Below are 21,360 nucleotides of genomic sequence, written 5' to 3' on the forward strand. Positions count from 1 at the left end.
CTCAAAGGCACTTAACATCTTCCCACTATCGAAATCTGGGTCCCCTATTACGTATTCTCCTTTTCAGCGAACAGTCTCCAAACCTCTCTGGTCACATAGAGCGGAAATGTCATACCTTCGTAACTACCATTCCTCAAGCCCATATCTGGTCCACCTGCCTATCCTGACCCCCCAAGCCCCTAAACATTTCTCGAGCCTGTCCCCGTTGATCTTCTTAGCCACCACCCGATACCTGCTGACCCATCTGCCTGCATAGACTTTGCTGTCCCATCCATTCCTATAGCAGCCACCAGGACCTCTGTGAAAATGCAAATCTGACTCCATCGCTCCCTTGCTAAAAATGCGTCAGTGATTCCTTAATGATCTTAGGAAAAAGAACCCAAGAATCCTTAAAATAGTGTACTAACAGGAATCCTATTTTGAAACATACGCACACCCCCACACACTTTTACCTTCTGCCTTCCCCAAGAAGTCAACGTCTCCCTAGATGGCAAAGCATCTATCCACTGGGGAGAAATTTGGCCTGAAAAGGAAGAATGCCGAGGGAAGGAAAGGAGTTCATATCCAGAGTTTTAATTTCAAAATGGAGTTCTGCAGCAAACCAATAGCCATGCAAGGGAGAATTTTCTGAATTCCTTTATCCTCTTTTTTGGCTTAACTGGGAATCAAGACTGACTGTCCACACCACCAGGTTCTCCATAGGACAGAGCCGGTTCCCCCTGCAAAGGCCATTTGGAAAACAAAACAGAAACACAGCAAGACCTGGGGTCAGGTGGAATCATCCAGGGGATAATTGCTGGGCCCCGACCAATTGGAGGGAAGGATAGAGGAAGGGGGGAAGGGGGGGAGTGGGGAGGGGGGAGGAGGGGAGGGGGAGGGAGGGAGGCCCAGCCACAAGGTGCACAGACTGCCAGCCACAGCCACCAACGTCAGCAGGGCGCTAGGTGGCCAGAGAGACAAGGAGCGCTACTGCGAAGACCAAAAGAGGCGGAGAACAGTCCAGGTCACTTCAGGGCTCCAAGGTCGCTTTTGTCACTGTTGCTACAAGTACCAAGCAAGCCAAAGCCCAGCCCCATGCTCAGGAGCCAGCCTGAAAAGTTGCCCGGTAAGCGTAGTCAAATCTAAGCATGTTTACTCAAAAAGGACTATTTCTATTTTTATTTCACGCTAAGTTTTGAAGCTGAAATTCTTGCTCCTCAGCAGATGGAGTTTCTGAGAAAGATGAAATTAGAGACCGATCCCCCCACCCCCCCAAAAAAAAAAAAAGAAAAGAAAAAGAGAAGGAGGGCAGGGAAGTGGAGAGGGAAAGAGGAGGGGCAGAGGAAGGGGGAAGGGGAGGAGGAGAACCATCACTGCTCCCCACCTGTGCCTCTGGCTATGGTGTCCTGGAACCGCCCCCCCCCCGCCCCCCTCCACCTGCTGTCTCTCACACCCCACTCTCCCTCCATTCTCAAGACACAGTGTCCTCCCCCCCCACCCCCCAACCTCCCCGGTCCTTTTTCAAACCTGCTCACCTACAGGCACTTTCCCACACAATCTATCCCCCCTCCCCCTGGCTGCCGCACCCTGCCCGGTGGTCTGGACTGTTTGGCCCTGCCTCGCTTTCCCAAGGAAGCCGCCCCAGACCATCCCCCCTGGCCCCGCACCCCTCCCCCGCCTGCAGGGGCCCAGAGGCCCCCTCCCCCCCCCCCCACTTATGGCCCCAGAGTTCCCTGAACTTCTCCTGGTCGCCGTCTCCCCCGCTGGCAACCACGGTGCTGTCGGGTTGTGCCCTTGATTCCGCCAGCCCGGAGACCCTGAGCCCCACGCTGGCAGGACCGTTTTGCTCACCCCTGCACCTCACACCAAGGGCATTCCATCGGTCTTTACCAAATGAAAGAATTGCTCCATAAATCTATAAAGAGGTGAACAATCCCATCTGTTCAAAAATGTACTGGGCTGCCCTGTGAGCCAAGCGGCCCCCATCCCTGCGGGTTCAAGTTCAGCAGCACGGTTGCCACGGGGGGACACTTTAGCGGCAATGCCCGCACTGGATGGATGGCCAGGGTGCACACGGCTCAAGTCTCATCCATCTCGAGTCCCATGCTTCGCGGAATTGAAGTGTTCCCAGAGCCAGTGCCATTTCCTCAGGTCATGAGGGTGGCCAAGGCATCCTTGCCCAGCGTGTGCTTGAGACCAGAGGACGGCGTTCTCCACCGCAGGAGGAGGAGAATGAGCGTATGTCTGTGCCCCTGGTGGCTCTGCGTTCATCGCTGGGGATTTGTTGTTGTCTCCCCATTAGCTGCTGCTGCTGCTCAAGGCAGTGTGTGTGTGTGTGTGTGTGTGTGTGTGTGTGTATGTGACGTGCATGGACACAGTACATATGTACGGGTAGGGGTGGGATACGGAACTGGGGGACCAACTTGTAACCAACATAAAATGTTTTGTGCCAGCCTCAGCAGCACCATGGGTGATGCACGTACGACGTGGAGAGGAAGACCCTCTTCCAGGCGTAGCTCACTACCCAACACCCCACCACCACCTACATCTTTATCCAAAAGGCTAACAATTTGGTTCCCCTGAGTTTTAAAATATTTTGCTTCTGAAAACCTTGTTAAAATGAAAATGCTTTTGGAAGGGGAACGGTTCAAGCTTCTATACTCCGCGTTGTAGAGACGATTGCAATGGCTAATTAAGAAGGGCCTGGAACATCAGACACAAGATGAGGAGTGGGAAACGTCAGCGAAGGAGGATGGGAAAACCCAGCATCCAGAGAGCTGCCAACGGTGGCCTCTGTCGCCTGTAAACGTCACTGGCGCAACTTGGCTTGGGAGGCCCACAGGATAACTGTCTGTCCTCAAAGGAACACTGCAGATCTCTGAGATAGAGGGGTGTGCTCCGTTTAGTTTAGATTCAAAGAAAAAGTGCCGGGTTCACTTGAGGTTCTCTGATCAAGGGCAACAAGCAGCATCTTGGGGGCTCTGCAGCACCGACGGTGACAGCCTGGCCATTTCCCGGTTAGGAGACATAAGGAGCAGCAGCAGGGAAAGCCACCTATTACTGGTGGGATGAGGTCCACATAACTGCTCTGGGGAGCTCAGGACCACCCCCTATACCCACCCCCTGCAGAGATCCTGCAGCACTCAGTGTCAAGTTTAGGGAGGACCCGGGGAAGTGAGGGTGCAGAAAGAAATGAAGGATGGAGAGAGGAAAACAAAGAAAGACAGAGAAGGAGGAGGACAGGTTAAGCATCTGGAAAATTACTGCAGGCTCATGGCTTTTGCTGCTTCAAAGCCAGGATGAGTCATCGGCTGGTTGCCTAGGCAACAGCTATCTTCCTCCTGCCGCTGATCAATTTCATCTGCACAAATGTCCCGGGAAACCGTGAGCTGTAAAGATAATATGCCCGAGTCACAGAAAGTCCTGCCAAACGAGGTCTGCATTTCAAGTGTTCTGAGCCAGACCTTATGTATGTTTACCCATCGTCTCTGTAACCCACCCCAGCCCCATTCCAATGTTCACACACACACACACACACACACACACAGCAATGGGCCAGAGCAGGGGTCAGGGATACAGGCAGGAGGAGATTGTCACCTCTGCCTTATTCTGGCTATGCCAGGATCATAACTGCCCAACCTCACCGTCCCCCCCCTTAAAGACAGAGTAGATATGTGGTCATTCTGTCCTCTTATGTCTCCAAGCAGTTCCCTGGATGATGGAATACAGCCACAGAGGGCAGTCAGGGGCAACTCCGGGGGTCAGAACAGGGAATAGTGGCCACTGTCTTCACCCTGAGTCCTCCAAAGACATCGCTGTCACCTTCTAATACTTTCTTTTTCCTCCCAACACTTGTCACTACACGTGATAGACTAAGTACATAATTGCTTTGTCTTACCCACTAGAGCACAGGCTCCTTTAGGGCAGGAAATTTATTTGTCCCGCTCTCCAGTATATCCTCACCTCCCAGCCCAGCACATCATCCTGCACATACTAGGTGCTCAGTGATAGTTGGTTGGCTGAACAAAGGGATGAGTAAATGAATAGCAATGTTTTCAGACCACCTCACAGAGAAGGCCACCCTGAAAAAAATTACACAATCAATACCGTCAACCGCCTTCTGAAGGGGTTAACGTCCACGGGACTTCTGTACTATCGGCGAGACAACACCTACAATATGACAAGTCAGGAAACCGTCAGTTTCCATGGTTTCCCCCATCCTCCTGCCACCATTTAGGGCGTGAAGAACTGAGGAAAGATCTTACGGGGGAAAAAGGACGCGCGTCTCATATACACGTAGCCATCCCGCAGCACAAAGCTGATAGAGTTTCCAGGCCCATTCATCTGCTGCCAGTGTCCTCTAGGGAATGACAGTGTGGCAGGCACGCTGCGTGCATTTTTTGTTTGTTTCACCTTCAAAACAACCCAGGTGATACATATTTTATAATTCCCGTTTTACAGATGAGGAAACTGAGACAAAAGGAGGTGATAAATAGATAGATGGATAGATACATACATACATACATACATAGATGATAGATAAATAGATGACTGATAGATAAATAGATGATAGATAGATAGATAGATAGATAGATAGATAGATAATAGAGAGATACAAGATAGATAGATAGATAGATAGATAGATAGATAGATAGATGATAGGTAAATGATAGATAATAGATAGATAGATAGATAGATAGATAGATAGATAGATAGATAGATAGATAATAGAGAGATACAAGGTAGATAGATGATAGATAGATAGATAAATAGATAGATAGATAGATGATAGGTAAATGATAGATAATAGATAGATAGATAGATAGATAGATAGATAGATAGATAATAGATGATTGATAGATAATAGATGGACAGATAGATAGATGATTGATAGACAGATAGATAGATAAGCAGCATCAGCATGCGACCCCAGTTCTGAGTTCTTAGCCACAGCCGGTGTCACCTCTGCTTGCCTCACCCCTGCACTTGTCCCTGTTGTTCCTTTGGTGAGATTTCCAACCCCCCTTATCCTTCAAGCAGCCCAGAATGTCAATTTTAGCCTGAAGTGTTTTGCCTCTCGTACTGCGCTAATTTTCCAAGTATCTTCACGTAAATGATGTCCTTTGGGCCTCAAAACAATGCCGGCTGCTAAGCACGGGCTCGCCTCACTGCAGATGGGGAACGTGAGAAACAGAAAGGTGATGTGATTTGCATGACACCGTTCACCCAATCAGAGCTGGAGTTTGCACATCGATGCTCAGACGCCACTGTCTCCCCAGTCCAAGTGCGCTCCGGAAAAGAGCATCCGAGGGCACTCTCGGTGTGATCAGCCCCAGGCTCTGCCCGCACCCTAATTTGGCTCTGGGCCCCCACCATTGCTCAGAGCTGTCCGTGAGAAGCCTCAAGCTGGCTCTCATTGATCCCCCTTGTCAGCTAATTCTAGGCAGAGCCAGCCCTGGGGAACCTCAGGGACCTTCCTTCTGCAATAACAGGAAAGCAACCTGAGATTTCAGAGGAAATCTGAGTATGTGAGAGTCTAAATGTTATGGCTTAATTTGGAAAATGGTGCCAGATATTTGTACTAATTTTATCTTCACTCTTTCCTGGCCCTGATCCCCTCAGCCTCAGTCTGCTCTCCACCCACCCCCTTTCCCCTTCAAAAAGAAATAACCTTGCATCATCCGCCATGCAGTAAAAATGCTTCAAATTATAGCTCTGGGGTCATCCTTCTGAGAGACGAGTTCACAAAATATTCTTACCCGCTCTCTCTCTCTGCAAACACTGCTAGGCCAGGTGGGAATGAGTAATTAGAAGAGCCAGAATTATACATTTGAATCCAAACACTTATAAGATGTCCCTACTGGCCGGCAACCAACAGGCATACAAAAGAAACATGCTAATGATCACCAAAAATGAGGAGTCTCGCTTGCTTTGAGTGGTTTCTATGAACGACTCCACCTGCCCGCCAGAGCCATTCTTTTTCCTCAGCATGGCTTCCTTTCTCTATGAATTGTCTATATGGACGATTTTCCTGTCTGTATGAAAGCCACATTTTCCCTCTGTGTCTGAGCCCGTGTGTTTTGTGCACACATTTGCATGTCTTCGTTGGTGGGAGTTGGACCGAGAGGGGGCCTGCCATGTGCTGGGCACTGGGCCAGGTGCTTCCGGGATGTGACCTCAGCCCCACCTCCAGGGGGCTATAACAGCAATATGACTGCTAGTGGGTTTTTTTCCTTTTACAGGTGAGGAAACTGGGGCTCGAAGAAGTTAAGGAATTCGTCGACCAGCACAAAATAATGTAAAATTAATCCTAGCAGTAGACCCAGAACGGTAACTGGGTATCATCCACACATTCACACAATACTTTTATTTCAGCACGGGACTACTCTTTCCAGTGAATCTGAACGACCATCGCCGCTGAGAGACCAGGAGGAGAAAACTATATTGAATCTTTAATAACGTTCTTTTCCCCCATTTATGAGATCCACGGAGACATTGGAGTGTTCACCTTAATTTTGTTTGGGCCAAAATTAGTTCTCACAGTGTAACCCCTCAAAAGCATGATGTTATGTGTCAAAATTATTTACAAACCAAGTCAGAGACATTTTAGATTTTCCAAATCCACCTATCCCCTCAACTATGAGGGCAGGATGATAGCTATTTGTTATGTTTCCAGTAATACGTCATTACATTAATTCTAATGATGATGCATGAGGCCGTGTTAGAATATTTAAACGATTTGTCTGTCTTCAGTGATTGAGCTTAAGAAAAAACAAATTCTGATTAATGAAAAAAAAATAAGTCTAATTCTTAATCAAGCCTTGCCTATGAACATACATCTGAAGAAAAGTGGGCCAGGCCACAAGAAAATCATCCTGCTGATGTCTTCCTTAATTAGTCATATCTGACCCACAACTTGGACAGTACTTCTGTTACACTCATGTGCTGACCGATTAGATGCATCATCACCCCATCCATAGAAAGCATAAGAATGGTTACTGCTGACTTTATAAAGAGCAAAATATTCTCAAGCTACTGAATTTTTCAATATTAACATGGATGAGTAAAATTCTTTCCTTTCTTTAGAGCTATGCGCTTTGCCTTACTCTACGATTGTGGTCAGAAAGTTGAGTATAAATCGTGTTTTTATAACATAAAACATATTTTCCCATTCATTCTTGTGTGTGTGTTCTCATTCATTTATGTGATTAACGTGGGCATTTTCCTGAAGGAAATGAAAGTTTCATTAAATATAAATGGCACAAGTTTCCTATTGTTAAAATTGAGGATCTTAAACACGGTGACCTCAAGAAGATCTGGGAAAGCTCAAACACGGGACAGCAAGTTAGGACAAAAAGAGGCAAAAAAAAAAAACACTGGAAGCTGGGGTCTTGGCTGGGTAGTATCATTGGAGCAAAGGATGTATGGGACCAAGTGACGAGATAAGAGGCTGCAGAGACAAGCAAAAGTCAGACCTTGAAAGGCCTTATCAAGGTGCACATACTGCGAAATCCACTAGCGGGTTTTTAGGCACAGTGACATGGTCAGCTTGGAAACGAACTCTGAGAAAGGTGACTCAATCAGCAGTATGAAGATGCCCTGGAGGACAGACGCCACCGACGGCAAGAAGAATGTTTATAGTAACCCAGCGAGAAGCAATGGAGAACTAATCCAAGGCCATCCATGAGGATGGAGATGTGGTGGTGGGTCCGGGAGAGTTTAGACAGACGGAAGCTCCAGGAGGTTGTGACTGGGCCTGGGAGTGGGAAAGGACTGTGACTGGGAAAGGAAGGAAGTACAAGTTAGTGAAGGAGCCAGCCTGGAAAGGATCATAAAGAGGCTGCTATGCCAGGTAAGGAGATAAGAAACACCAGAGCAGATGCATGTTTGGCCAGGGATTTAAAATAATGAACTTCCAACGTATGTGTACAGCTTGTGGAGCTGTCCCACAGAGCGCTCGGTGGGACTGGAACATCAGAGGGGAAATCGGTGCTCACCCGTGGAAGCCGAAGCTGGCTCTTGGTGAGTTCGCTCACTACGTGGGTACGGAGCGAGGAGAGAAACACGTTTAAGGGGGTGAGTGAAGAGGCTCCCATGAAAAAAGATAAGGCGGGGAAGGCCCAGCAAATAGTGATGACCTTGGATGCCAAAGAGAAAGAGAAGTTCAGGAAGAAAGCAGTCCACACAGTCAAAGACTGCGGAGACTAAAAAGTACTCTTTGTTTTGCAGAGCATGGGTGAGTCCGTTTCAATGCAGTAAGAACAGAAGCCAGAATGTAACAGGTCCAAGAGTTGGAGTAAAGATTGCAAATACAGTCACTGGCATTCTAGGCACGTTATACACCTGCAAAAAGGTTTACAATACTTGTTTTTCATTACAGAAGAATATACCCATATGATATAAAGCTTAGCAGATAAAGAACACAAGCTCACCCGTGATTTCTATATCTCGAAACAAACCACTGCACTTGGTCAATTTTCTCCCAGTCTTTAACCATGTGAATATACTTCACTTCCAACTACTGTCTGTTAAGAAACCTGAAGGTGAAAACCTACAAAAATTCCAACACGTCCCCCAAACGTATCTGTAGCTTGCCTTAAATATTTGTCTTACTTCAAAGCATCTTTGCAAGAGCATGGCCCCAAATAATAGGCCTTGAACTTAAAGCTGGGGCCATGTGTTGTTCATAACATACCCAAACTTCAACTTCTTTTCATAGCCTTTAGAAGTCTCACTCCAGCAAAGCCAGCAATCGAGTGTCAAACTCGGAACCTCAGCCAAGTGTCTCCCTGCCCCCAGGGGCTACCCCAGGCTTCACCTGAAACATACAAGGCGTATGGATCAGGTCCCCGGAAACTGGAATGGAAGTGGGCAATCATCCCACATCAGATCATTTACTAGAAGCAACTTCTTTCTTATTCCATACATCATACCAAACATTCTCCAGCTTCTCACGTCGCCCAACGCATACTTAAGTAACTGGGCTTGCTGGAGTAAGAACGAGAAAGGTTCAAGTTTACCTAAGCCTGACCTCACCTCCAGGCCGGCCTGGCGAATGTTGCAAGAAGGCTGGGCTGTCTCCCACGTAACACCCCGTCTCCTTCTTTGATATTCCTGAAAGCAAAACCTCTTCCGAAATTTGCCCTGACTTCACGGAGACAGGGACAAATGGATAAACGTTTTTCAAGTGTCAGCAGCCAGGCTTTCATATGGAAATTTTACAAGGGAAGAGGTAATGTTGGAAGTGGTGGGAGGGAGGAGTGAAAGTTTAAGACTAAAGATGTCTATGAATTTGTGCTACAGAGGCCGTCCCTGGTGCTAGTAATTCTGGGAGGAAAGCCACATAAATATTTGCATTTTACTGGGAGTTCCCCAGAGCCACAAGTCTTAACCCCAAGGCAGCACAGCTTGAAAAGCAGGAAGAGTCTGGGGATACTTCAACTTTGTGGTGTCCTTCCAATGGTACTCTCTATCTAGTGATCTGTAGCTCAAATTTTTTGGTATCCAGTTAGGGATTATTCCTTTTGCAAAGAGCTTTTACAAGTACAGAGACTCGTGTCGAATGGGCCCCTTGAAGCGTTGGGCACTAGCCCTCTTCTGTCGGTTGATAGGGTCTGGGTGGCCCTGTCTAACCATGGCTGGATAAACCTGGATAAAACTAAATCTCGTACGCGGTCCCACGTGGAGTCCTTAGTATGGTAAACAGATCCAAGCAGACCCACCCCAGAGGACCTCAGAACTCTTCCTACTTCTCGATGGCACCTTGAAAACCACTCATCCAACCCAATGTCCCAGTTTTACAGATGAGCAAATAGGAGGCCCAAAGAAAGAACATGATGACGTCCAAGGTCATACAGCTAGTGGCAAAACCAGGATCTGCTCACTTCTGGTGCTTTCTCCCGTTCCATTTTGGAGCTGCCACTGTGACCTTTGATTTTACGCTTAGTACTCATTGGATCACACTGGTCCGGGAGACCATCAAGCCACTTGGACCCCGTGTCTAGGACTTGTGTCACCAGGACCTTCAAGAGCAAGCCAGATTCCTTTTCCACCTCCATCCTGCCAGTCCGCGGCCTGATGGGAAATTTAGAATTTAGGATTCAAATTTTAAATGGTCCAGATGAGCTGGGTAAGCAGCCATTAATGAACAATGAAACTCCATTGTATTTGATCTTCCTCTGGTCCCTCCTGAATTCACAAGCAGAGAGCCCTGTAATTCCTTTGCCATTGGAAACAGGGAGAGCATCCAGAGGGGTCGGGAGGGCTCTAAGGAGAGCAAGCCTGGGGACACCCTGGGTAGCATTCTTGCAGGGAGCATCTACTGAGCGCCTACTGTTTGTTATACTCTGTGCCTTGCACAGGGGACGCAAAGACTGTTAGTCCCCAGGCCTGGTCAGGAGGGGTCTGGGTGGCTCTGTCTAACCATGGCTGGATAAACCTGGATAAAACTAAATCTTGTAGGCGGTCCTATGTGGAGTCCTTAACTCTACCCCAACCTGTCTTGGGAGTTCCATGATTATCTCTGAGCCTCCGAACGAGGAGAGTCAGGGACAAAAAGCAAATCTACCAGGTCAGTGATTATGAGGTAAACAGGGCCAGTCCTGGCCACGACCGCACCTCTCCTCTCCCCTTTTCACCTCCTCCTTCTCTCTCTCCTGCAAGGATGCCCACCACATCCCACGCCCAACACCTGCCCCTCTGTCCCTCGCACTGTTCCCGCTCTGTCGCAGGGCTCGCAAAGATGTATGCTGTGTTTTTTCCTCGACCTTCTGAACTTCCCCGAGCTCCCATGTGCCCAGAGATACAAATATTCACCTGCTAGGACCGCCAGAACAATGAAATAAGGCAATGAGTAAAAGGTATCTATGGCACAAAACAGTTCCCTGAGTTGTTACCCTTATTATTATTCATTTCTGTTACGGTTGTTATCCCTTCCCTTAATGATACTACTTTTCCCTGGGGTATTTGCATTCAATAGGAGTCAAAGAGCCTCTAAATCCCAACAAATCGGTTCCTAATGGTGAGGCTTCAAACCAAGAGGAAGAGAGCGGGCAGGGGTCCTTCAGGGCACCCTCAATATCTCCCCGGGAGTATACCCACGGTGGGGAGGGGGGGGGGGCTCCACAGCCCAGCCTCCTGGGATGACTGCGTCTGCTGCCCCACTGAGGGCCCACGTGGCTGTCCTGCTCAGGCACACAGGGCGATCGCCACGCAGCCCGCGGGGACGGGAGCCACAAAATAGATGTTCCCGTGCATCCGCCTTCATCCAGAGAAGTGCTTCCCTTGCGGGCAACTAACTTTGTTTTGCAGGCTTGCCGGAGTCCAGGATAGCCCAAGGTCAAGCTCCCTGGGGCCTCATCTAAAGTTTATAATGAGGCCGGGACTCTGCTGAAGCAAGCCTCAGCATAAAACTGCCTTTCAGCTCGAGGGCAAGGCACCACGACTCAGCATTCTGGTCTACCTCCCCCGGGTCTCTGACTTCTCCCTCCTCCTCCTCATCCGCGGGCTGCTGCCTCAGCCAGGGCTCCTGTCACCTCTCTCTCCCCCAGGTAAACCATAACCAACCAATAATTTACTAAGTGCTTACTCTGTGCCGGGCCATCTAGACAAAAGTTTTTGCATGCAATTTCTCGCCAAGCCTCAACACAAGCCACGAGGTGGAAATTCTTTGTTGGGAAATATTTGGAAATTTTTGGAAAATATTTGGAAATATTTTTGGAAATCTTTGGAAATATTTGTTGTTGGAAATATTGGTTGGGAAATTATTTGTTGGGAAATTATTTGATGGGAAAGTTGAGGATGCTCAGCGAAGGTCACTAACTTGACCAGAACTTCCGCCCTTTCACCCCCACTCTCTGGCTTCCTTCCCCCCTGCCCTCCCCTCACCTACTCCCACTCTCCGCCAGCCCACCCACCATCCGCTTACAAGAATCCCTTCACCGTGCCATTCACACACTGGAAATCCTTCGGAGACTCGCCGTTGGGTCCAAATAAGGTCAAGGTCCCCTCAATCGGCATCCTAGACTTTTCCCACCCTCACTCCAAGCCAACCACCCCGTCCCACGATCCTCTCCGTCCCACATGAAGCCGCATGTCACCCGAAAGCAGCTCGCCATCCCTCACACCCACCACCCCTTGCGGAATGCGGCTTCCCCAATCTTCCGCCTGACAAACATCCCTTCGTCCTCGAAGACGCAGCCCAAAATGCCACTTGCCCTGTGAAATCTTCCCAAACTCCCTCTGCTCCTTCACTCTGTCTCTCCCTCTGGGGTCTCCCAGCCCTTCCCACTCTTTCCACTAACGTGCTACTGCATCAGATTGTATGCCATTGCCGGTCGGGGGGTCAGCACCCCAAATGGGCTGGGAGCTCTCCCGGGGCAGGGGGAGTTTTTCATTCTAGTCCCGGAACCTTCCACGGGGCCTGGACCGGGTGGTCGATTGAACATTTCCTGCATGCTGTATGGAGAAATCATTTATTTATTCGTTCGGCCAGTTGGTTTTTAGTCCGTTGTGGGCTAGTCTGCTGTCAGGGAGCTAATCTTCGACTATGCACAAGGCGCCACACTAGGGACTAGGGAGGCAGAGAGGAAGCAAAGTCAGACCCCCTGGGAGGAGTCCCAGCTTTGGTCTAATGCTTATATAACCGTGGGTTTTTATTACTTTTTTCTTGATTCCCTTCCCAGAAAACAAATTGAGTTGCAGAGCCTGCAAAATACCACCCAATCCCATCCTATTTAATCTGAACACAAGTGCCATCCATTTAACTGCTTACCAAAAAAAAAAAAAACAAAACAAAAAACCCTCAATTGTCGGGTCTAAATCACAAGCTCATGCAAATAACCAAGGTTAGATGGCTTCCAGCTCCACTGAGATCCTCAATCCCTCATGGTGTTAGTTCCCCAAGTTCTACACATCCAATTAACTTTTCTGATTACTCATGGATTAATTAACCAAATTGTGCTGACGAGAAAGCATCGCGGCTTAAGGTGGCTGTCTACATAAGTAGACCTTATTCCACCATGATGATAAACACTGGAAGCACCTTCGGGCAAGGATCCCACCTCTGTGACCCCTGCCAAACCAACCGGCACACGGTGGGCAGTGGGCGAGTGGGGGGGGACTCCAGAATTGCAGGTGCAAAGAAGCAGAAGATGACATCATCTGAAAACCTCATTCTGCACAGGAAAGAAACGAGTCCTGGAGAAGGGCAATGACACGCCCAAGGCTCTTTAAGGCTGAGCTGGGACCAGCACCCAGGTGGCTTAAACTCGTTTGACGATAGTGTCGACCCCACAGCTACCCATTGTTTATTGCCTGGCGTATCTGCTGACCCGGAACCACGGGGCCAAAGGCTGAGGAGCTGATCAGTATTAGTGGCCTGAGGGACGTAAATCTGAGGTCAGGGCGACCGAAGCAGCTCAAGTCTGAGGGAGCCCACCCTTGCGAGAAAAATGCAGGGAAGAGATTCTGAATTCTGGACCCCTCTAGGTCTCCAGGCAGTTGCTGACTTGTGAGCCGCAAGCAGAAGCCGCTGGGCAAGAGGCTGAGATACAAGGCAAACGTTTCAGCAGCCTCACAGCACTCTGGAGACACAATGTGGAGTTGGGGACCCACCGAGATGATGCTGTGGGAAGCGCTCAACGTTGTAGCTGGGACTCCTTGCATTCGCTTCCTGTGGCAACTAATTATCACCAGTGTAATGGCTTTAAACAACCCAAGTTTACGGTCTCAGGGTCCTGGAGGTCAGAAGACTGGCAGGGGTCCCGCTGGGCTCCCATCAAGGTGCCTGGTAGGGCTGCATTCCCGCTGGAGGCCTTCGGGGAGGAGCTGTGCCCTCGCTTTTGCCAGTTTCCAGAAGCTGCTCACATTCCTTGACATGGGGCCCTTTCCCCACCTTCGACACCAGCAACCGCAGGTCGAGTCCCTCTCGTTGAGCATCACTCTGTTCTCCTGCCTCCCTTTTCCACTGTTAAGGGCCCTTGTGATTCTGCTGGGACCACCCAGAAAATCCAGGATAATCTATTTTAAGGTCAGCTGATTAGCAACGTCAACTCCATCTGTCCCTTTCTTTCCCCTTTGCCATGGAAACTAACAGATTCGTGGATTCCCAGCATTAGGATGCAGACGTCTTGGGAGGGGGGCTTTATTCTGCCAACACACCCTAGAAGTAGTGAAACTGAAACACAGTTCTGAATCACCTCAATCCAAACATGATTAAGGCAACATGCCGCCAGGATAACAGCCAGCCAGAGCAAAAATAAATCCTCTCCGGAGAAAAGTCAGCATCCTCCAGAGCTTCCATAACCTCTCCAATAAAATGTCCAGCACTTGTGGGACACCTGGGTGGCTCAGTCGGTTGAGGGTCCCACTTCGGCTCAGGTCATGATCGCTCGCGGTCATGGGTTCGAGCCCCACATAGGGCTGTGTGCCGACAGCTCAGAGCCTGGAGCCCGCTCCGGGGTCTGCGCGCCCCCCTCTCTCTCTGTCCCTTCCCCACTCGCGCTCTGCTTCTCTCCCTCAAAAATAAACATTAAAAAAAAATTTTTTTTAATGTCCAACACTTGAGATCACCAAATATGTCAATATACAGGACCAGATGACCCCTTGGTGTCTTTCTGTTCCCCCACTAGAATGTGAGCCCCCTGAGAACAAGGGCTACGTCCAGTGTGTAATACCCAGGCCTCACCCCAGGCTGTGATGTATAACAGCAGCCCTGCAAATACGTAGTCAGTGACTGGCCAGATGCCCACCACAACTGCACCGCAGTGGAAAACACAGTGGCCCTGGGCAGGGACTTCGGAAGCCAACATGAAACTCTCGGAAATCCTGCCGCACCTGCAAAAAGGCTACAGCTCCCAGGGCCAGCTTCCCACAGGCCAACCTGAATGATAATAACAACAACAGTAACAAGAAGGAACGAAGAAAACCAAGCAGCCGATGCCGCGGGCAGCTCACCACCACCCATCACTGGGACTGAGCAGAGAGCAGACCAGCCGCGCTCGACTCCCACCTGATGTCCTCTGGTGACAGCTGGTCACATCTCCAATCCCCTCCTACCTCTTACTTATTTTGAGAGTCTTCCTTTTTTTTTTTTTTTTTTAACGTTTATTTATTTTTGAGACAGAGAGAGACAGAGCATGAACGGGGGAGGGGCAGAGGGAGAGGGAGACACAGAATCGGAAGCAGGCTCCAGGCTCCGAGCCATCAGCCCAGAGCCCGACTCAGGGCTCGAACTCACAGACTGTGAGATCATGACCTGAGCCGAAGTCGGACGCTTAACTGACTGAGCCCCCCCAGGTGCCCCTATTTTGAAATGTTTCTTAATGTTCCTAGGAGACTTAACCCTTCCAAGATAACTTCCAGGAAAATGGCTGAGAAACAAGAGACGTGGGAGCGTTAAGGCAGAGCTGGGGCACGCAGTGTGAAGCTTGTGCTCCCGGCCGGGAGCCACCAGCCTCTGTGCTGCAGAAAGGCTGGCCGCGGGGCGGGGGGGGGGGGGGGGGGGGGGGAACCGCCTCGTTTCCGTTTGTCTGCAGTGGAGGCACTTTCTTCTATTGTGCAAAGGTTTAACCTGCGCCAGTGTCAGCCCCGAACTGGCAACATTTCAAGAAATACCCTAAATGGGAGAAGGAGCCGTCATTTATTTGAGTATCTATTGTGTGCCAGACACCGTGCTAAGCGCTTGACGTGGGTTGTTTATTCTCTAAAATGCCGCTCTGCCAAGATACTGCAGCGCAGGGAGGTTAATTACTTGAGTCAAGCCTACCCGGGCAGGAAGCAAGCAGAGCCACTGGCCACGGTGACACAAAACGCCTGTGTGGCCACCACAAAATCTGCCTTCCCTTCATTCGCGAGTGTGAGCAACTGGGATAGTTGAACTTCTCAGCCACTCAGAAAGCGAGCATGGAAAGAAAAAGAAGGTGTCTTGTTGAAAGCGGGTGGCCAAGCGGCTCTTCCCCCTTCTCTGCCATGCTGGTACCTAATGGCGCCCCCCGCGGCAATATTTCCAGAACACTCCAGTCCTACAGCAGGGCTCCGGGGTAATGGGCCACATGATGCGGTGAGACTTTTCATGCGAAACAGGCGGAGGTGAAGAGTACTGTCAGAGGGCAGACCGGCAGCTTCTCTTCTCTAAAACGTGCAGGGTTTGTGCAAAAAGAGGGTTCTCGGTCCCCCACGTGTCCTTCAGATTATTCCTGCCAGTATCACCCACTCCCTGGAGCCGTCTTCACCCACAGACCGCACCCGAGTATTGGATGGTATCTCCCTATGATCAAGTTGCATTTGGGGGGCAGTGAGGTTCCTTTTTAGCGCCTCATCAAGAAAAGAGCCCTGAGATCAGCCTGCGTGCCCTTGGCGTTGGGTGATCAGGTTGCCAAGGCAACAGCAGCCGCTTCTGACGTCACTGAGGGAAGGCAGGCTCCGCTGGAAGGTGGGCCCTCCCCTTCCGGATCTCCTCTGTCAGACTTCGTTAATTCCCTGAGCTTCTCCGGAGTTCCCAGCGCCACCCGCCCAACCCCACGCAGCTCAGCAAACGCAGGAAGAGAAGAAACTGCCTTTATTGGAAGTCCTTCTCTCCCTGGTCACCCTCTAGCCAAAATCATCAAAAAAATAACCCCAAAAAACTGGAGGGAGAAGGGGGAGTGAGGTCCTGAATGGTTCCCAGGCAAATTTGCCTGTGACTCTGCCTGGAGATTTGGGGAAAAAGGAGATGGGCTGCGGAGAGAGACTAGGGAGGGGTCCGCGCCCAGCACATGGAGCAGGAACAGAGGTAAATCTGATCAAAGAAAGGGTGAAGCTCTTCACCCCACACCCGTTCCTACCTGAAACATTAATAATGGTCACCTTTGGGTTGAGCCTCTTGCTTAATAAAGTATAAGGACTTCTGCCCACAGGAACAGAAGGGTAACTAGGGGGCAGGAGTGCAAGCTTGTTCCCAGCTCAGTCCCATGGCAGACATAGCCCACTGCCCACCACGGTCCAGGGCTCCTTTTCCATGGTGTAAAAGCTGTGTTTGAGGAACAGCTACCCAGCCAAGGATGTATTTCCAAGGGAATCCTGCCTCTAGGCCCCATGTTCCTGCCAACAGAAGGTGAGCGAAAGTGAGGCGGCTCATTTACAAGTCAAAATGAGGCCGTCTAGGGGGCGCCTGGGTGGCTCAGTGGGTTAAGCATCCCACTCTTGATTTCGGCTCAAGTCATGATCTTCTGGTCCGATTCCCTCTCTCTTTGACCCCTCTCTTGCTCGTTCTCTCTCTCTCTCTCTCTCTCTCTCTCTCTCAAATAATAAATGGCAAAGGAGAGGGAGAGAAGGAGCCTGGGTCCCTGAATTACCACCCCACACACAGTCATCAGACTGCTTGGTGAGTCAGAAATACAAATCTCCTGGGTTAGGCAGCTGGGATTTCAGAGTGTCGCTGCCAGAGCAGCCAGCATGAACTCCTACAGCTTTATCACCAGCGGGGTTTAGGCCAATGCGACAAGGCCCTGGCCCCGGGGCTCTCAGGCTCTGAGGGGCCAGCACAACTGCGTCCAGAATGAAAAGCCGCCAAACCAAAGCTAAACACAAAACCTGCTCTAACTGGAGGGAGGACACGTTCCAGCAAAAATCCCTCAATGGGGCTATTTTTGTCTCCAGGACGCAGGAGGGGTGACTGGGCAAGAAGCAGGAGCGGGCGGTAGGCGGAGGCAGGGGAGACGAGGCCGACGACACCAAGGCCTCTGCTCAGCCCTTGAGCATGGCTGTGTCCTTCGAGCAGCAGCACCACGGGCCCCTGACGTGGATGCCATCAGGGCAACAGCCAGGAGTGGGAGCCGCGGTCAGGACTGCCGTGGACGGGCCAATGCACAGTCCCACCGCCGAAGGTGTGAGTGGGGCCAAAGTGAAGCCGGCCCTTGTCTTACATCCTGGCTCAGAGCTGGGTTCACCTGAGAGGAAGGTACCTGGTTTGTAAATGTGCGCGTAGGTGACGCCCGGGACCCCCCTGGCTCCCGTGGGGGTACCGCACACGAAGGCTGTGGGCCAGTGGTGGCCCCGACCCCTGCGATCCTCGCCCGGCCAGGCCACAAAGTTCCCGCCTCCAAACCAGCGTCAACACTGAGTCACGTTGAAGAAAGCAAAACTCCGAGAACCGAAATGAAATTGGACAGCTGCCCACACGGCTGAAAGAAAAATTCGCTGTCCCCCTCCTCCCTTCCTAGCCTTCTCCCCCCCACCCAGCCCAGAATCTGATCCGGGTGCCAAATCCGCTCCCCCCACCCCCCCAGGTACGAAACCGACGCGACCTTTTCCGGAGGGTAATTGTGGTCCCTCTATTAAATACTTCCATATTCAAGCCCTTTGACCTCGCGAGTCCACTTCTAGGAACTGAATCCACAGAAATGCACCCCCTCTCGGAAACTGCCAGAGAAATCTCTACAAAGCTGCCAAGATACACATTTTCGCTCCATTTTGCCTGGGAACTTTTGTCACTCGTTCCCTTGTATGAGAAACATTATGCATCGTTGAGGATTCAGGATGTCGTCTGACCACGTAAAGGAGCCACGACCTGGTATTTTACCATTTGTTTTGAAACTGATCACCACCCGGGAGTCCCTTGAGGGCAGGGGCCGCACCCTAGCCCCTGCTCCTTTTCAGACCTGCCCGCTTGCCCGCTTCAGCACAATATTCTAGACGCAGAGCCGCTGGAGGCCCACCTCACTCTCTGCTGTGTCCTTATTCCCCACTTCATGCAGGCGCTGCTTTAGGCAGGGAAACGGAGAGGTTCGGGAGAAGGAAGAAGGAGGAGAGAGCACGGCTGGGCATTTACGTTTTAAGGAGAAATAAGTCAGAGTTTTTAGCGTGTTGTCCCTACCTTGAACCCCCTGCAATTATAGGCAGCCGTTTTCTGGGGAGACGGGGCGGGGCTTTCGTGACCTTCTCAAAGAACTCATGTCCGTGACACTAAAAAAAAAAAAAAAAAAAAGTGGTTACTAATCCCTGCGTCCGGGAGTTTCGACTCCGAAAAGGGTATGTTGAGACAGCTTCTGAGAAAGCAGGGGAGAAGGCCAGCCAACATCATAACGAGAGCTACAAGAAGCTCCAACATCAACCGTCCCACTGGTGTGCCGATTTTCCTCTTGCAAGCCCTGAAGACGGTGTTTCAAAGCACTACAGTCCCAGGGCCCCCAAGCTCCTAAACCTACCTCCGCGTTGCTGTCTGTCCTAACGAAGCGTGAAGACGTATGTTCTGACTCCTTAAAAAACTAAGAAGGAACAAAAGAATCTCAGAGAGGAACACGCTCAACGTTCCAAACATCACCTACGAGACAAAATACGACAGGGTGTCCCTACCACCGTTGGCCTTGAGAGCGCGATTACTAGTCAAAGATTTTGGGGCAGGCAGTCGAAAGCAGTTGATTTTCTGTGACCGCGCGTTTCATTAATGCTGAGCTCGGCACCCTCTGGGGAGTGAGTGAGGCTTGCGGATCAGATCTAGGTTTCCCAACCCCTCAGGACGCTGGCGGCTCCCCATCTACCACGACCACTATTGTGTGGCCCAAACAGAAATCAACTTAGCCTCAAGTTATTTGCTTTCAAAGAGCTCTGCTGTTCCCCGGTGCCATTACCTTTCAAGGTATCTTGGGTCTTCCTGATGCTTTGTGATCGACCAGAGTTAGATTTTGCAGCAAGAGACGTTCAGACATTTGCCACACTGTGCACGCGTGGTAAATTAACTACCGGGTTCCCGATCGTTTTCCACTACGATGCTTTATGTAAACTGCGGAGCGTCTGGCCTCCCTCCACCCCTTACCCTTCTACCATCTCATTCGCTCCAGTCCTTTCCTTTAACTCGCAGGTTAACAACTAGCTGTGCCTGAGGCCGCCTGGCACGGCGCACAGAGAGATGATCTCACCAACACCATTTACTGGCACTTACCTGCCTGCCTCATCACACTGCCCTGCGTGCTATGGAAAGCAAATAATAAGACGAAGTATTTGGTCTCAAGATACCTACCGATCAAGCAGAGGAAAACCTGTCCTGACAGCAAGAAGCATCCTAGCATGGGACAGCAGAAAGAGAGAGAACCTGGGGGGCCCGGGGGCCTAGTTGAGAAATAACATTTAGTTTCATGTTCGTTCGGTGAGTGACACAAAACAGTCATTGAAGAAGGGCGCCTGGGTGGCTCAGCCTGTTCAGCGACTGACTCCGGCTCAGGTTACGATGTTGCGGTTCGTGAGTTCAAGCCCAGCATCGAGCTCTCTGCTGTCAGGGCAGAGCCTGCTTCGGACCCTCTGTCTCCCTCTCTCTCTGCCCCTCTTCCACTCGGTCTCTCTCTCTCTCTCTCTCTCTCTCTCTCAAAAATAAACATTAAAAAAACAGTCATTGAAGAATAAGTAGACACACACACACACACACACACACACACACGATATTTGCACTTTGTAACACATTAAGACTGCTTTTGGGGCGCCTGGGTGGCTCAGTGGGTTAAGCGTCCGACTTCAGCTCAGGTCACGATCTCGCGGTCCACGAGTTCGAGCCCCACGTCGGGCTCCGGGCTGATGGCTCGGAGCCTGGAGCTTGCTTCCGACTCTGTGTCTCCCTCTCTCTCTGCCCCTCCCCCGTTCATGCTGTGTCTCTCTGTCTCAAAAATACATAAACGTTAAAAAAAAAAAATTAAAAAAAAAAAAGAAAAAAAAGACTGCTTTTAAGATCAAGCACCGCTGTGTAGGACTTGGGAACTGGCCAAAGCCTAGGTCACTAGATATGATCATGAACTGTGGGTCAAAAGACTAGGGTTCTAGCTCCCCATAAGGTCAGGAACACAACAAGGATGCCCACTCTCACCACTGTTATTCAACATAGTGTTGGAAGTCCTAGTCTCAGCAGACAACACAAAGAGATAAAAGGCATCCAAAACGACCACGTCGCTCTTCACAAACATGACACTCTGGGTGGAAAACCCAAAGACTCCACCAAAAACCTGCTAGAACTGATGCATGAATTCAACAAAGTCGCAGAACATAAAATCAATGCCCAGAAATCGGTTGCATTCCTATACAGCAATAATGAGGCAACAGAAAGAGAAGTCAAGGAATTAATCCCCCTTACAACTGCACCAAAAACCATAAGATACCTGGGAATAAACCTAACCCAAGAGGCGAAAAATCTATGCATTGAAAACTGTAGAAAGCTGATAAGAAATTGAAGAAGGCACGCCAAAAAAATGGAAAAATGTTCCATGCTCATAGATTGGAATAACAAATATTGTTAAAATCTCAATACTACCCGTGGGACACCTGGGTGGCTCAGTCAGTTAAGCATCCAACTTTGGCTCCGGTCATCATCTCACAGTTCATGGGTTCGAGCTCCATGTTGGGCTCTGTGCTGACAGCTCA

General features: G+C 50.1%; 1 long non-coding RNA gene across 1 annotated transcript in view; it reads right to left on the reverse strand.

The window, feature by feature from the left end:
- Window positions 1–2,563: 2,563 nt before the first annotated feature.
- LOC109251925 (uncharacterized) overlaps window positions 2,564–21,360 on the reverse strand; it is a 37,265-nt gene continuing 18,468 nt past the window's right edge. Inside the window, exons 2-3 of the long non-coding RNA XR_002073774.2 lie at window positions 18,833–18,921; window positions 2,564–3,368 (exon numbers count right to left, since the gene is read on the reverse strand). This is a non-coding gene — a long non-coding RNA (uncharacterized LOC109251925). The remainder of the gene's footprint in view (window positions 3,369–18,832; window positions 18,922–21,360) is intronic.

Source organism: Panthera pardus, unplaced genomic scaffold (assembly GCF_024362965.1).
Source record: "Panthera pardus isolate Hobbes unplaced genomic scaffold, ASM2436296v1 HiC_scaffold_21, whole genome shotgun sequence".
NCBI classification, from domain to species: Eukaryota; Metazoa; Chordata; class Mammalia; order Carnivora; family Felidae; genus Panthera; species Panthera pardus.